This window comes from Ranitomeya variabilis, chromosome 3 (genome assembly GCF_051348905.1).
Source record: "Ranitomeya variabilis isolate aRanVar5 chromosome 3, aRanVar5.hap1, whole genome shotgun sequence".
Lineage (NCBI taxonomy): Eukaryota > Metazoa > Chordata > Amphibia > Anura > Dendrobatidae > Ranitomeya > Ranitomeya variabilis.
Window position 1 is genome coordinate 452,668,062 of NC_135234.1, and position 16,180 is coordinate 452,684,241.

At 45.3% G+C, this 16,180-nt stretch overlaps 1 protein-coding gene across 1 annotated transcript in view; it reads left to right on the forward strand.

Moving 5' to 3' along the window:
* Positions 1–16,180, forward strand: part of CFAP97D2 (CFAP97 domain containing 2) — an 81,436-nt gene that overhangs the window by 11,455 nt on the left and 53,801 nt on the right. The window lies entirely within an intron of this gene.

The following is a 16,180-nucleotide window of genomic DNA, read 5'->3' on the forward strand; positions in this document are numbered from 1 at the left end:
GTTTCTGGGTTTACAGGCCACTGCAATCAGTGGTGGTCAGTCTTTTCTACAGAGCACTGCAAGCACTGCACTGAAGATGGCCGGGATCACGGTTAGCTCCCGATCTGGCCAGCTTCACTGCCACTACTCTCCTCCTATGCTGCCAAGGCAAAACTGCCTCATGAAATAGCATTGGAGAGGGCAGGATTCGGGCCACTGGTGTGACCATGATCTGAACAGTCATCAATTAGGAGAGCACCACCCCTCAGCAAGTAGACAGCTGGAAGACTGGGGAGTGGTGCACTACTGAAGAATGAAACAACTTTGTAATGCTATTACTCAAATTATTCTAGGTGGCATTTATCAAAAGAATCTAATGTCTTTTGTGGGAGAAGTTGCTAACACTGATTGATGGCTGCCCTGAGGAAATTCTCCTAGACAATAGATACTACAGAGTAACACATGGTGGTCATGTCCTGCAGCTCTGGTTTGTTATTTCCAAATCTCTCTATGACAAGTCTAACTGGCCATCAATGGTGTTGTGTTCCTGAAATGAGCAGTACATTAGCTCCGTGGAAACTATATACAAAATACACTAAGGAGCTCACTTTCAAAGCAATCCATAAATTCTGAAAATACGCAACTCAGATGATCTGTTAAGGATGTGCAAAGAGATTACAATATATGGCTAATGCTATTTTATTATTTAATGTATCATTTCTCATTTTCAACAACTAGTTGTAGAAAAAAAAATGACATAAAGAATGATCCACTTTTAATTTTCATGAGCTTTTATGTGTGTACGTCCAGTTATTTGCTTTCCAATGTAAAGATTTACTATTAGAGAGGAGCGGAAGATTGAGTTTGAGTTTTCTGTTTAACTCTAATTTAAACACTAAGTTTCGATTCGCGGTTTGCAAAAAATTAGAACAAGCACTATTTCCCACACTAGAGAGCAAGCTAATGCCTTTTTGGTCGTGATGCAGGCTTATTCCTAATGTCCTGCAACTATGACAACTAACAGATTATACCTTGTACAGTGTTGGTCAGTAACTGTAGTTCCCAGTGGAATACAGTTTGTATAGCAGAGTTGTTGTCCATCTCCAGAATCACTGGGTAAGTCTCTCTCACCTGTCTCACCTGTAGAAAGTAAGCTATTATTGTCAGCAGGGACTTTTCTCTCTCTGTCTCTCCTATAGAGTGTAAGCTCTTGGGGTCATTAGGGTCATCTCTCTCCTATAAAGTGTAAACTCTTATGGCCAGCAGGGTCCTCTCTCTCCTACAGAGTGTAAGTTCTTATGGTCAGCAGGGTAAACTCTCTCCTATAGAGTGTAAGCTCTTATGGTCAGTGTGATTCTCTCTATCTCCTATGGGTGTAAGCTCTTATGGTCATCAGGATCCTCTCTCTCCTGTAGAGTGTAAGCTCTGTGAGGCAGTGACCGGGGTCACAGATAGGGGTCGCTGTGTGTTGTTCCTAAGATGTGCACGGAGCCATATGGAGGCCACGAGAGTGCATTGCAGCCACAAGCATAGCTGTGATTGCAATGCAGACTAAACATAAGTGTTAGTCTTGGGCTTGTTAGTTTCCAAGGCAGATTTAGGGAAAACCTGCTCTGGTATTTTGTATTTTGAAACAGACTGCAGGATGGTAGTCATGCAGTCTGTTTCATTTCAGGCCGGGTTTTCCATGTGGCTGAAGGCCACAGATTTAAGTTAAAACCTTGCAGTATAGGGTTTGGGTGTGTCAGGGTCAGTATCAGTCTGGTGTATGCTAGAGGGCAGAGCAGTCAGCTCTGGAGAGCTCCTGTGTGAGGCAACACAGGCAAGTGGAGCCAAGCAGCCAGGGGAGCTGAGATGCCTGGCATCCACAGTATGCACAGCGGTGCAGTTGCCCACAGTAACTGGTCAGAGGAGGACTGGTGTGTTTAGTGACTATAAACTGAAGGATATCGTGTACTGTGTAAAGCTGTGAGTGAAGAGACATTAACGCGGTGGTGCGGTCGCCCACAGTAACAGGTCAGAGGTGGACTGGAGTGTTTAGTGACTGTAATCCAGAGGATTTGGTTCCCGGCAGCGACCTGGAGGATACCGGGTACTATGTAGTGCTGTGAATTGGACACTAACGGTACATAATTGTGTGAATTGGACATTAATGCTGTGAAGTAACCGCATTAAAGAGACTTTGATTTGGAACTCTGTTGGGTCACTGCCTCCTCACTGCATAAGTGTGCTACCACTGCACCACAGCTCTTATAGTCATCAGGGTCCTCTCCATCCTCTAGAGTGTAAGCTCTTATCGTCATCAGGGTCCTCTATCTCCTATAGAGTATGAGCTCTTATCGCCATCAAGGTCCTCTCTCTCCTATAGAGTGTAAGCTCTTATCATCATCAGCGTCCTCTCTCTCCTATATAGTGTAAACTCTTCTGGTCATCAGGGTCCTCTCTCTCCTGTAAAGTGCAAGCTCTTATGGTCAGCAAGGTTCTCTCTCTCCTCTCCCCAAATTGTATTTTCCAAGAATTACAAGCTTTACAGTATTGACATTTACACAGATTTATTTGCCAAAAGTCGAATTTTGTAGGTTAAATTTGACAGACCGGCGAATTTGAATTTCAAAGGAACCACTCATCTCTATTTACTGTACATTCTTCTGTAAGATGCCCAAGCGAGATAGTGGTGGGTGTGCTCTGGTCCCCACTCACTGTGGCATCCTATGGGCAAGGGCTGTCTCAGTCCTGGTGTGCTGCTGTGCATGTGGTGCTTCCCATTTACTTCTGACATGCAGGCCTCTTCTGAGTCCAGGAATCCTTCTTCTGGAACCAGGGCAGCAAACAATCCAGGAGATATGTGGTTAATAAAAAACAAACTTTTACTTAGAGAATGGCAATCTGTACAGTATTTACAAGCAGGTTTAAAGGATAAGGCTAAACAGGTTGTCATCTTTCCCACAGGTACCGGATACAACTTTAGCCATGGTGGTATATTCCCCTTTCTGGCTTTCCTAGTCTTTGTGGATCTTCCTCTAGCAGCATTTATGGATTGAAAATCCTTCCATCCTTTGTGATTTAAGTCCATTCTTTCATCTAGCTTCGCAAGCTGAGTGTGCCCCTGGCCCCTGACGTCCATCTCGAGGTTGTGCAGCGCCCCAGAGTCCTGGTCGTTGCAGTACTGTCGCTCCGCCACTAAGGGGAGTAATGGTACATCTGATGACACTTAAGGAGTTCACCTGACCAGGTATCACAGTCACACATTACACTTTACACTCCGGCCACCAGGGGGAGCAAAGGGTTCTATGTATTAGGCCACTCCTCACACTCTGGTAAAACTGGGGGCTGGATAGGAAGTTAGAGAGAAGCTGACTGGGTTTTGCCCAAGCAACACCTAGTGAGAGAAGAGGTTGCTTGGGAAGATTCAGGGGGGTCCCTGTCAGGGGTGGGACCCTGACAGAGGCCTAGCGAAAAGGACAGATCGTTACGGAGCCACGCCTGCACTTCATTGTGGCGGTATCTTAAGAAAGGATAAGAAGCGAGGTTTATTGTGGAGAAGTGAGAAACGAGATCACAGCACAAAGGCGAAAGAACCAGTAGGAGTCGTGCCCCGAGATCGGCAACATTCTACTGAGGCGTGTAGCCGGTGGCCGGAACGCCGAGGAAGTATTGGGCTCCACGCGTTACTTCAAACCAACGGCAGGGCAGTTAATTATAGGTTGGCTGCCTCACCTAAATCACCTAATGAAGACAATGGAGGCAATTGTGGGAGAGGGGCGTCTCTAGGGTCCCTATAAAATAACTCCAGGCCTACCCCGTCATACGGGTGTGTCCTATCCATATCATCTGGGGGACGGAGAGAAAGAACAGCAACATACACGACAGTTGTGAGGACTATCCCGTGGTGCTCAGTAGGGAAGTACTACAACACCCAGGCGCTAGTAGGTAGGCACTGATTTCCACCTGCAAAGGGAACTCTGGATGTGCCTTCGGACCGGCCGGTCTCAGCCAGCCCAGTTAACAGTGCTCTGGATTGCGGATGCCGAAGCCTTCAGTAAAGAGGTAAAGAGACTGCAACCCTGTGTCCTCGTTATTTACTGCGACCTACACCACCACCTACACCTTTTATTGGGCGCCCCTTAGCAGGACCACGGACCGGGTCAGGCCACCGTGACATCCTCAGAACTGAGAGACCCAGATCCGAGTATCCCGCCGTCCTGCGTCTGGGGGCCGCTCCAACTTGGCATCACAAACAGGATCTACTTAAGCCTGAAGAATCAGGTCATGTGTGCCTTGGAACTGTGACTGAATTGTGCTTGAACCGTGATTTATTGCAAAGACTGTGTATTGCTATTTGCCGCCAAAAGTTCCCGCCAAAACCGCCGCCATTACAGCGCAACGCAGAGCGCAGGAGAAGAAGGGCGTGGATTTGTGGGCGTGAACAAGCTGAAGAGTGCGAAGAACAATGGCCGCCCAGTCTAAATACCTCTGTACCATGAGGACGTGTCCGTCAGCAGCCGAGATCCGCCTCCTGATTCTCAATGGAGGGCGGAGACAAAGAAAGCGAAACTGCCCACGAAGGAGAGAGCAGGAAAAAGACCAAGAAGTGCGCCACGTGGAGAATGCCATGGCTGATAGCTCAGAACCAGAGTGTGGGGTGGAAGCGGAGGACTCCCCCTGTTACCCGGAAGAGCAGAATGGTCAAATCTCCACAGTCGGCACTAACCTCCTGCAGATCGAGATGGAGGAATTCATCGAGCAGCTCCTTCAACTGCGGGTGGAGACCAAGGCCGCACCCCAGGAGATGCCAGCGGAGGATTCCCCGACATCGGTTCCTGTACTGCTGCCTGGGCTGCTGCCGATGTCTCCACCGACGTCACCGCCAGCGGAGCCAGCCATGAGGGAGGACACCACGCCGGCCGGTAAGCACGCTGACCCTGCCCCGCCAGCCGAGGAGCTGCTGATAGGCCCCGTCGCCGCACCCCCTCTCCCTGGGACCTATAGACTCCAGCACCTTACCCCCTGGGACCAGGCCACGGGTATGGAGCACCTCTTAAAGGCCCCGATCTCGCCAATCACCTTGCCGGGCGAGGTCTATGCGGAGCGCACAGTGTGCCGCTGAGTGAACCCAGGGTCCGACTTCATGGGGTTCCCCGGGGTGAAGACGCAGGAAGGAGAGATGGTGGAGGCCCTTAGCTGGGCAGAATACCAGGCCCAGCTAGACCAACGATGGGAGAAGGAGGAGAAGGATTACCAGGCCCGGCGGGAGGCCCATCACCAGTGGGACTTGGCGGTGAAGGACCGGGCCCGTAAGGACCGCACCACCCACCAGGCCCCGCGCAGGCAGGGCATCATCACTGCCTTTAAACTCCATGGGGGCTGGGGCTTCATTAAGGAGCCGGGCTTGTACGCGGAAGTTTTTGTGAATCGGAGGGATGTAGAGTCCCACCTTAGAGAGGGCCACCCGGATCGGGATCTCTACCCGGGGGATGAAGTCACCTACACCCAGCACTTTGGGGAAAAGGGGTGGTTTGCCCTGAACGTCCACAAGAGGCGAAGCTCCGTGACGCCCCCGACTAAGGTGCCGGTGAAGTTGTTCCCCGTGGCGAAGGCGCCCCCTTGTTACCACAAAGACCACCGTTGCTACCCCGACGTGCACCATCGTCAAGACCACGACCTGCACTATTGCTACCACCGCCACTGTGGTGGCTAGAGAACTGACTGCAGTGATGGCTAGTGCCCAAGCCACCCCAGGATCTAAAACTGTGGGTACCCAGACCCCTGTCTGGAGTGAGGGGGTTCCTGGAACAACACCCGGTGGCTGCAGGTATTCGGGCAGATGGCCTCGCCCATTGCTACCTGTGGAGCTGCAGCCGCCTGAACAGGAGTAAACCTCAGGACCGGAACCAATGTAAATAGTTAACTGTTTTTCCTGCTGTTTTGCTGCTATGACCCGATCAGGGTTAGTTCTTAAAGGGATCCCTTTGTTTACCCGGGATCCCTAATGCTTTATGTTTGTTTTGCATCAGTGTTTTAAAAAGACTACCGAATCATGGACGGTGAATGGTTCACAAACTGTGTTGTATATAGTTCGCACCTTCTTAAAGGTGCCCTCTACTGGTTTTACAAAAGAAGGAGCTTTTTGAAGAGACTTCCTGGATACAGCGCAGAAGCTCTTGTTCACTGCAGACTTGCAACTTGAGAGTTGCACAACCTCAAAGAGACTTGAAGTGTCCCTCTTAAAGGGGATGTTCACTGTTGCAATTAGTCAAGATATAATGTTGCTTTAAGAAAGTTGGAAAGTGATGATGTTTTACATAGTAGTATGTAGATAGATAGTGATAAGGAATAGGACTGTTGATAATGAATCAAATTGAAGTTAAAGTGATTATCGGAACTAATGATAGGGAGCCAAGGAAAGATGCAGTAGACCCGTGGGGGTAGACCAGAGAGTCCTGCATAGGAGAAAGAGAGCTCAGGAAAATGTTGATTTGCACTTTTAGTCTTGTAGTATGCCTTTAGTGGGTTCCTGCCTTACGCCCTTAAAGGAGAAGTTGAATTATTGTTCGAGAAAAGTTTGCACTTAAGTAGATAGTGAGTAGTATACCCGGCTGGGTAATCATAGTTATTTATAGTCAGTTATTTAATAAATGTTATTTAAGACCTTAAGCACTATGTAAATATGTTTTGTTTGTAACGTTCAAGTGTCCTCACCTCCCATAAAGGGAAGCATTGTTAAATTTACTTGTATGTAAAATTTGTATGTCTTTTGCTAACATGTATTGTTGTTCTTCTTTCCCAGTCTGGGAGTACTGGATTTAGCCAGGGGGGAGTGCAGCGCCCCAGAGTCCTGGTCGTTGCAGTACTGTCGCTCCGCCACTAAGGGGAGTAATGGTACGTCTGATGGCACTTAAGGAGTTCACCTAACCAGGTATCACAGTCACACATTACACTTCACACTCCGGCCACCAGGGGGAGCAAAGGGTTCTATGTATTAGGCCATTCCTCACACTCTGGTAAAACTGGGGGCTGGATAGGAAGTTAGAGAGAAGCTGACTGGGTTTTGCCCAAGCAACACCTAGTGAGAGAAGAGGTTGCTTGGGAAGATTCAGGGGGGTCCCTGTCAGGGGTGGGATCCTGACAGAGGCCTAGCGAAAAGGACAGATCGTTACGGAGCCACGCCTGCACTTCATTGCGGCGGTATCTTAAGAAAGGATAATAAGCGAGGTTTATTGTGGAGAAGTGAGAAACGAGATCACAGCACAAAGGCAAAAGAACCAGTAGGAGTCGTGCCCCGAGATCGGCAACATTCTACTGAGGCGTGTAGCCGGTGGCCGGAACGCCGAGGAAGTATTGGGCTCCACGCATTACTTCAAACCAACGGCAGGGCAGTTAATTATAGGTTGGCTGCCTCACCTAAATCACCTAATGAAGACAACGGAGGCAATTGTGGGAGAGGGGCGTCTCTAGGGTCCCTATAAAATAACTCCAGGCCTACCGCGTCATACGGGTGCATCCTATCCATATCATCTGGGGGACGGAGAGAAAGAACAGCAACATACACGACAGTTGTGAGGACTATCCCGTGGTGCTCAGCAGGGAAGTACTACAACACCCAGGTGCTAGTAGGTAGGCACTGATTTCCACCTGCAAAGGGAACTCTGGATGTGCCTTCGGACCGGCCGGTCTCAGCCAGCCCAGTTAACAGTGCTCTGGATTGCGGATGCCGAAGCCTTCAGTAAAGAGGAAAAGAGACTGCAACCCTGTGTCCTCATTATTTACTGCGACCTACACCACCACCTACACCTTTTATTGGGCACCCCTTAGCAGGACCACGGACCGGGTCAGGCCACCGTGACATCTTCAGAACCGAGAGACCCGGATTCGAGTACCCCGCTGTCCTGCGTATGGGGGCCGCTCCAGTTGCCCTTGGCCATTAGTTGGAATCACATGAAGGGTATTTACGGCAATCTGCTGTCCCGAATATTGAGCTCACATTGTCCCTAGCAGCCCACTATTCCTGCTACATATGCACTCCTGCCCTCACATTAACTGACTTGTCACTTCCTGGCTCTGTCACTAGCACTCAGTTCCCCCCTCCCATCTGGGCTGGCCACATCAGTTAACCCTGTCCCAGCTAACTGCAGCCCCAGGGGATATTATACTTTTGCCACAGAAAATGGATGGATCAAAAGACATCTTAGGAGTCAGGGAGTAATCTGTTAGCCACTGAGATCAGCCACTGTTCATTAACTTGGGCTCTGTTCCATGTTGGAAAATACAGTGCACACTGAGCCAAATCTATATGCTGCCATTCATCAATCTTCATACAGGACCAAGATTGTTTATAATGTTGTTTAACATTATTATATGAAAAACAGTATACTGCATATCTTCATCATGAATTCTTTCCTTACTCGATAAACCATGGTCTCTATTTGATAGACTAAGTGGAAAAAAAACCTAAATCTTTCCACAAAAAACACAGGCAATTATCATGCTAATCATGATTCATCCATCACCCCCTGTTGAATGCCATTAAAAAGTGTTGGCTTGGATTAGTGAGCTGTCAGGAAAGCCTGCTTGATATTCTGCTTGGCCTGCTGTTATTGTGCTCTGTTGTCCTGAACAAACACTTGTATTTTGTCAATTTTGTTTCATATGATTTCATTGGTTGTACTTAAAATGAAATAAACAGTACACAGTGTACATTTACATTTTGTAAAAATAATGTTATTAATATGTATAGAAAATGGATTGTTGACAGATAAAAGATAAATGTTCTGCTAAAATCTCATATTCATCTTTGGTTGATAACTAATATTCAGAGGTGGAATTTACATTTTAGCAACATACGTATTTGCTCCTTCACATTAAGGAATCCTGCAGTTTAATAATCCTGAAGTATATATAGTACTGTGCAAATGTTCAAAGCAAGGACAAAATGCTGCAAAGTAAGAATTCTTTCACAAATGGAAGTGTTCACAGTTTAGTTTTATCAATTAACAAAATACAAAGTAAATGAAGAAGTAAAATAAAAACATCTAAATCAATATTTGGTGTGACCACCACACTTTGCCTTCAAAACAGTATCAATTCTTTTAGGTACTCTTATACACAGCATTTGAAGGAACACGGCAGGGAGGTTGTTCTAAACATCTTTGAGAACTAATCTTCTGTGGATGTAGGTTTGCATGTCTTCATGAAATCCCAGACAGACTTGATCATATTGAGATCGGGGCTCTGTGAGACAATATCGTCACTTTAGGGACTCCTTATTGTACTTTACTCTGTAGATAGTTCTTATATACATTGGATGCATGTTTGGGGTTGTTGAAAATTTGGATCAAATCAGATGACTCACTGATGGTACTACATGATAGATAAGTATCAGCCTGCATTTCTCAGCATTGAGGACTCCATTTATCCAGACCAAATACCCAACTCCATTTGCCCTAAATGCAGTCCCAAACTTGTAAAGAACCTCCGCCATGCTTCACTGCTGTCTGAAGTCAATCATTATTGTACTTCGACTTTCCCGGAGGAAGGCTTTCTCCTCCATGTAACATGTTGTAACTGGGTGGTTCTGACTCAACATACTCACCAACAGGTCTTATACAGCCATGTTCTCCTGGGGCCTCTCTTTCTTGTAGCATTTCCCTTATTTCTTATCTGGGCTATTGCTGGCTTTTTCCCCTGAAATATTCCTTTGGGGTCTCCATTTTTAAGGTTTATTTGTTCCTGTTTATATCCTTGGATTGTGATTTTTGTATTACATTTTCTCCAATATTGCTTTAACATTTACCTTTCCAGGACATTTTGAGTATTTATTATCCATAGCTCACCCCTGGTCACCCCAAAGTTGTTGTGTATCTTAGACGTTTTTGTCTTTTTGTTTTTAATTTGTATTTGTCCTCCTTGTATACTGTGTATTTCAATAAATTAATCGTTTATATTATTTCTTGGTGATCCTTACCATGTTTACGCACTTCTTCTCTCCCTTGTTGTACATGCTTTTTCAAGTGTGTGGTTGAGTGATCCCAGCTGTTATCTTGTAGTGCCCTCAGTTCTCTCTGTTTCCAGTGCTCCAACCCTTCGGCAAAGAAACTGCCTTGAAATACAGTCAAATACACTGACAAGCAAAAAAGTAATAATGTTTTGAACTTTTGAATTTCAATCTCCATATTTCACCATCCACTACAGTTTCAAACATGAGACTACCATAATTTTATAGACAATCATCTTGGCTACCTCATACATAAATTTGACTTGCAACTATTTTGCCTAAGATCAGACATGCAGATTCTTGTCATGACACTTCATTATTACTGCTTTGCCCCTAAAAATGTAAATGTTTATTTTTATTATTTTGTTAGTATTTTGTAAATCCACCCGTGGCTTTCAACACTGCCTGAATCCATCTGGGCATGCTCTCAGTCAGAAATCTGATCCCAGATCTCTCCTACACATTCCCAAAGTTGGTACATACTGGTCAACTCACTAGGGTATGTATGCAGCTTTTTCTTCCACTCTACCCAAAGTGTTTGATTGGGTTGAGGTCTGGGGGCTGTGGGGGCCAATCCAGCACCTCTACTTCATTTTCTTTGAACAATTTCTTTGCCAATCTCAATATCTACTATGGGTCATTGTCCTGCTGGAACACTGTCATCCTTTACATACCCATAGTACTCAAGTGTACAAAGTAACTCATCTTGTAAGATACCTACACATCCCTCAGCATTGAGACCACCATCGGTCCTGCTTAAGTATACAATGCCTTTGGCTGTGAAACAACTCTATTATGCTTCCTCCACCAAACTTGACAGTTTCTTCAATTTCTCGTTTTGTTAGCCCCTTTTCCCTTGCTTCTTCTATACCCATTTGCACCATTGAGAGCTTAGTCTATTGGCTTTCGTCTTATCACTCCAAATCACCCATTTCCAATCTTTTACTTTCCACTTTTTGTACATTTTTTTGCAAACTCAAACTACGCTTCTTATGACGATATTGAAGTTGAGGCTTATTCGCATTTTTTCAGGCCAGCATGCCAGACTTGTGTAACGTGCATCCACATGGCGAGTACTTGCATGGACATCTGTGATCTCATTATTACGAAGCATATGAGCCACCTCAACTGTCATGTTGATAAACCGTATGATGAGATGACTTGTTGACTCCAATATTTTGCCTGCATGACCACCTGTTGGCTTTTGAATTGATGAACAGACTTAATTTTGTATTCTTCAAACTGTCATGTCACTCACATGAAGCAGTTTGCCAATTTTCTGGATGATGTTGTTTCTTTTTTCTTGAGAAATCTTCATCATTGCTCCTCGATGCGAACCAGTGCCCTTTTGCTTGGGAATCAACCTATTAACACACTGATCTATTATGGAATGTCACAACAGGTTGTAATTTGTAGTATACAGGTAAAAAAAAATTTCCACCCCAAGGAGCAAAATAGTAACAATGCAGTGACATGGCAAGAACATGCATAACTAATCATATGCTAAATAGTTGCAAGTCAAATTTATGCAAGTAAAAAAAAAACTAGCCAAGATTGTCTAGAAAATGATGGAAGGAATAGAATTAAGCAACATCACATGTGAAAAAACCTTGGGTATACTAATAGATCACAGACTCTGATTCTAGATCACATGAAGGAATTATCCCCCTCTACTCCTCCTTGGTCAGACCTCATCTGGAGTACTGTGTCCAGTTCTGGGCACCACATTTTAAAAAAAGACATTGAAAAAACTGGAGCAAGTTCAGAGAAGAGCTACCAAGATGGTGAGTGGACTGCAAACTATGTCTTATGAGGAACAGTTAAAAGATCTGGGAATGTTTAGCTTACAAAAAAGAAGGCTAAAAGGAGACTTAAAATCCATCTACATATATCTGAAGGGATGTCACAGTATAGAGGGATCATCCTTATTCTCATTTGCACATGGAAACACAAGAAGCAATAGAATGAAACTGAAAGGGAGAAGATACAGATTAGATATTAGAAAAAGCTTTTTGACAGTGAGGGTGATCAATGAGTGGAACAGGTGGCCAGGAGAGGTGGTGAGTTCTCCTTCAATGGAAATCTTCATACTGAGTCTGGACAGACATCTGTCTGAGATGGTTTAATGAATCCTGCATTGAGAAGTGGGTTGGACATGATGACTCAAACATTCCATGATTCTATGGTAGTCTCACGTTCGAAGCAGTAGTGGATGGTGGTTCAAAGCATTGTTACCCTTTAGCTTGTCATTTTGCATTTTGACTTCTCAGTCGAAAGCACCTGCTGCTATTTTTCTTCACCCCAGTTCCTTTGTTTGCATACATAGTTGAGTTGCTTGGCTTTATTTACATGTAAAGGATATAGCTCTTTTGCCACAATTTTTCCATTAAGACCACTTCTGGCAAGACTTCTCCAAACAACATATGAGTGCAGCTGAGTTCGACATCTTGCTGCCAGTTCTGAGTTGGCGGCACTGCTGGGCATTTTTTATTTCAAAGGAAAGTAATCATGATATGTCTTTCATCTGCTGCATTGTTTCCTTTATCGAACTCTGCGCTTACGGTCCATAACGATGCCAATATCTTGGAGCTTCTTCAGTAGAACTTGTACATCACATCTTGAAAACCCAATCTGCTTTGAAATCTTCACTTTCATGATGCTGTACAAGGGATTTCTTGAACTCACAAACCCTTCTTCTCCTTAGAGGGAACTAGCCAGATTCTACCATTGGAAATATGAATGGAGCTGTCAGGCAAGATACCAGGTAGTTTTTCATTGTAACTAGCCATACCGAGGCTGATACGGCATGCAAAGTCGGTGACAGTCATGTTTTGTCTGTTATAATAGCCACATTTTTAACATGGGAATCACTGTTAAAAGGTAAATGTTTACTGGAGATTTTTTTTATTATTTATGAGCGAATACATAAACAGTAATATAAAGTAGGTCAAATTCTTATAGGAGCTTAAAGTCTTTTCTGTAAGGCAGCCGGTGCATGTGAATGAACACGAAGTTGCCTAACAACACAACTCTAAACAAATGTATTTGTATGTGCAAATATAGCACAGTAGCAAGTTAAGTATTGTGTAACATGCAATTTTTACTAAACAAATTAGCAACATGGATTATGGTTTGTTTAGTTACTTAAAGCATAAAATTAAAGTGTTAATAGGTACACTGAGCAGAACAGCATATATAAATCTGTGAAAGTATCACTGAATACCAAAAACATTGGGAGCAGATGATCACCAGTATTATTTGCGATTATATTTATGCACACATCAACATGAGACTGGTAGGGCAGAGGTGTATCTAGGGCAGAGGTGCATCTAGGTTTTCTAGGACCCAGGGCAAGAATTAATTATGCTCCCCTCCATCCCATGTAGATATGCAATATGAACGACATCCATCAGGACATTTCTGCCCAATCTCCTCAGTGCCTGGACCCCCTTCCATGCCTCACTTCAAGCTTATTTGCCATCTTTGAGCCTGTTACAGAAGAAGAAGTTACTTGTCTCCTCACTTCTCAGCCTACAACCAGCAACAGTGACCCCATTCGCTCACATCTACTGAAGTCTCTCTCACATTTTGTCACCACTCACCTAACTAAAAAAATGTAACCTCTCCCTTTTTTCTGGTATCTTTCTCTCCACATTTAACCACGCCATCATAACTCCTTTTCTTAAAAAAAAATCTTTCCACCATAACTGCATTGCTAACTACAGACCTGTCTCTAACCTTCTGTCATCTGTAAACTACTGGAATGCTTGGTCCACTCCCGTCTAATCTGCTATCTCTCAGATTACACTCTTCTTGATCTTCTACAATCTGGTTTCTGCTGTTTACACTCTACTGAAACTGCCCTTAGGGTACCGTCACACATTGAAATTTTCATCGCTGCGACGGCACGATTCGTGACGTCGCAGCGTCGTATGATCATCGCTCCAGCGTCGTAGACTGCGGCCACACGTTGCAATCAAGGCGCTGGAGCGATGCCGAAGTCCCTGGGTAACCAGGGTAAACATCGGGTAACTAAGCGCAGGGCCGCGCTTAGTAACCCGATGTTTACCCTGGTTACCAGCGTAAACGTAAAAAAACAAACAGTACATACTCACCCGTCGGTGTCCTTCAGGTCCCTTGCCGTCTGCTTCCTGCTCTGAGTGCAGCTGTACAGTGAGAGCAGAGCGCAGCACCGCTGCGCTCTGCTCTCACTTTCCGGCCGGCACTCAGAGCAGGAAGCAGACGGCAAGGGACCTGAAGGACACCGACGGGTGAGTATGTACGGTTTGTTTTTTTTACGTTTACGCTTGTAACCAGGGTAAACATCGGGTTACTAAGCGCGGCCCTGCGCTTAGTTACCCGATGTTTACCCTGGTTACAAGCGAAGACATCGCTGGATCGCTGTCACACACAACGATCCAGCGATGTCAGCGGGTGATCAAGCGACGAAAGAAAGTTCCAAACGATCTGCTACGACGTACGATTCTCAGCAGGGTGTCTGATCGCAGTAGCGTGTCAGACACAGCGATATCGTAACGATATCGCTAGAACGTCACGAATCGTAACGTCGTAGCGATGGAAATTTCAATGTGTGACGGTACTAAAGTCTCTAGCGATCTATTAACAGCTAAATCCAAATGTCACAACTCCCTGCTGATTCTCCTGGATCTCTCTGCTGCACTTGACTAGATCACCAGCTTCTGCTCACTATGCACCGCTCTTTCGGGCTCAAGGACATTGTTCTTTCCTTGTTCTCCTCCTTCATCTGACCGCTCCTTCACTGTATCTTTTGCCAGCTCTTATTCCTCTCCTCAATCCCTTATATCGGGGTTCCTCAGGGCTCTGTACTAGGCCCCCCTCATCTTCTTAGTTCACAGCAGATAACCAAGAGAATTTCTCACCATGATCTGCTGTGAAGTCACTGAGCTTGAACTGCAGTGACCTCATCTCTGACTTTTCCCCACGGTGCTTAGGTCACCGCACTTCAGCTCATATGGGAATGCAGCCTCACTGACTGGTGGTAACCATGATGATATCACACCGCTGGTCAATGATGCTGCGCTCACAGCAGCTCATTCATCAGTGGTTCTCAGCCTGGACGGTCACATCTTGGCACAATCCAGGTTGAAAATTATTTATCCCCCAGACATGGATTACGGCATGGGACAGAACGACGGACAGGTGAGAGATATTGTTTTTTTCATTTTTATTTTATTACAGGAGACAAGGCATTCAGTGGAATTAGACGTTTGGTGAGTATAACTGTGTTTGTTATTTTTAAATAAAAATGTAAAAGTCTGTTTTGTTTTATTTCTAATAAAGGACTTTATACTTGCTGTGTCTTTATTTACCATATAGCTATAGGATTAGTAATAGAGAGGTGTCTTATAGACACCTCTCCATTACTAAGCCGTGGGCTTGATGTCACCAGACAATACAAAGGTGACATCAACCCCACAAATATGAACCACACTTGCCTCCGCTACACGGAAAGTGTCAAGAGCCGAGCAAAGCGCCAGACTAGGTGTATCTAATAGATGTGCCTTTTCTAGTCTGCTGCAGGCTGCTATTTTTAGGCTGGGGAGTCAATATCAATGGCCTCTTACCAGCCTGAGAATACCAGCCCCAGCTATATCAGCTTTAACAAAGCTGGTTGTCAAAAATAGGGGGGACCCCACGCCATTTTTTAAATGATTCATTTAAATAATTAAAAAAAAACAATGTGGGGACCCCTCTGTTCTTGATAACCAGCCTTGCTGATGCTGACAGCTGAGGGTTGCAGCACCCAGCTGTGAGTTTTGCCTGGCTGGTTATAGAAAATATAGGGGAACCCATGCCAGATTTTTTATTTATTTATTTATAGCGCAGGTGGCGGGTGATGAATACTCCCATCAGCAGCTCTTGCTGTCACTGTTATTAGCGGCAGTAGGTGTTGGCTGATGGAAGTAATACTCCCATCCAGCCACAACCTGTTGTCATTGTTCTCACTTGAATATAACTCTCATCATTCTCCCCTGCTTGCGCTGATTGCCAGCAGAGCAGGGGAGAGCGATGAGAGCTGTCTTCAGCACCCGGCTCTGGGGAACAGCGCATACTGTACCGCTGCTTCCCTGGCACCCATGCATGTGGTATTGATGTGGCACACGGTTGCCACATGTGTGCTGCAAGTATTACACACACAGACACTGACATCTCCAGTTCCGGACTCGG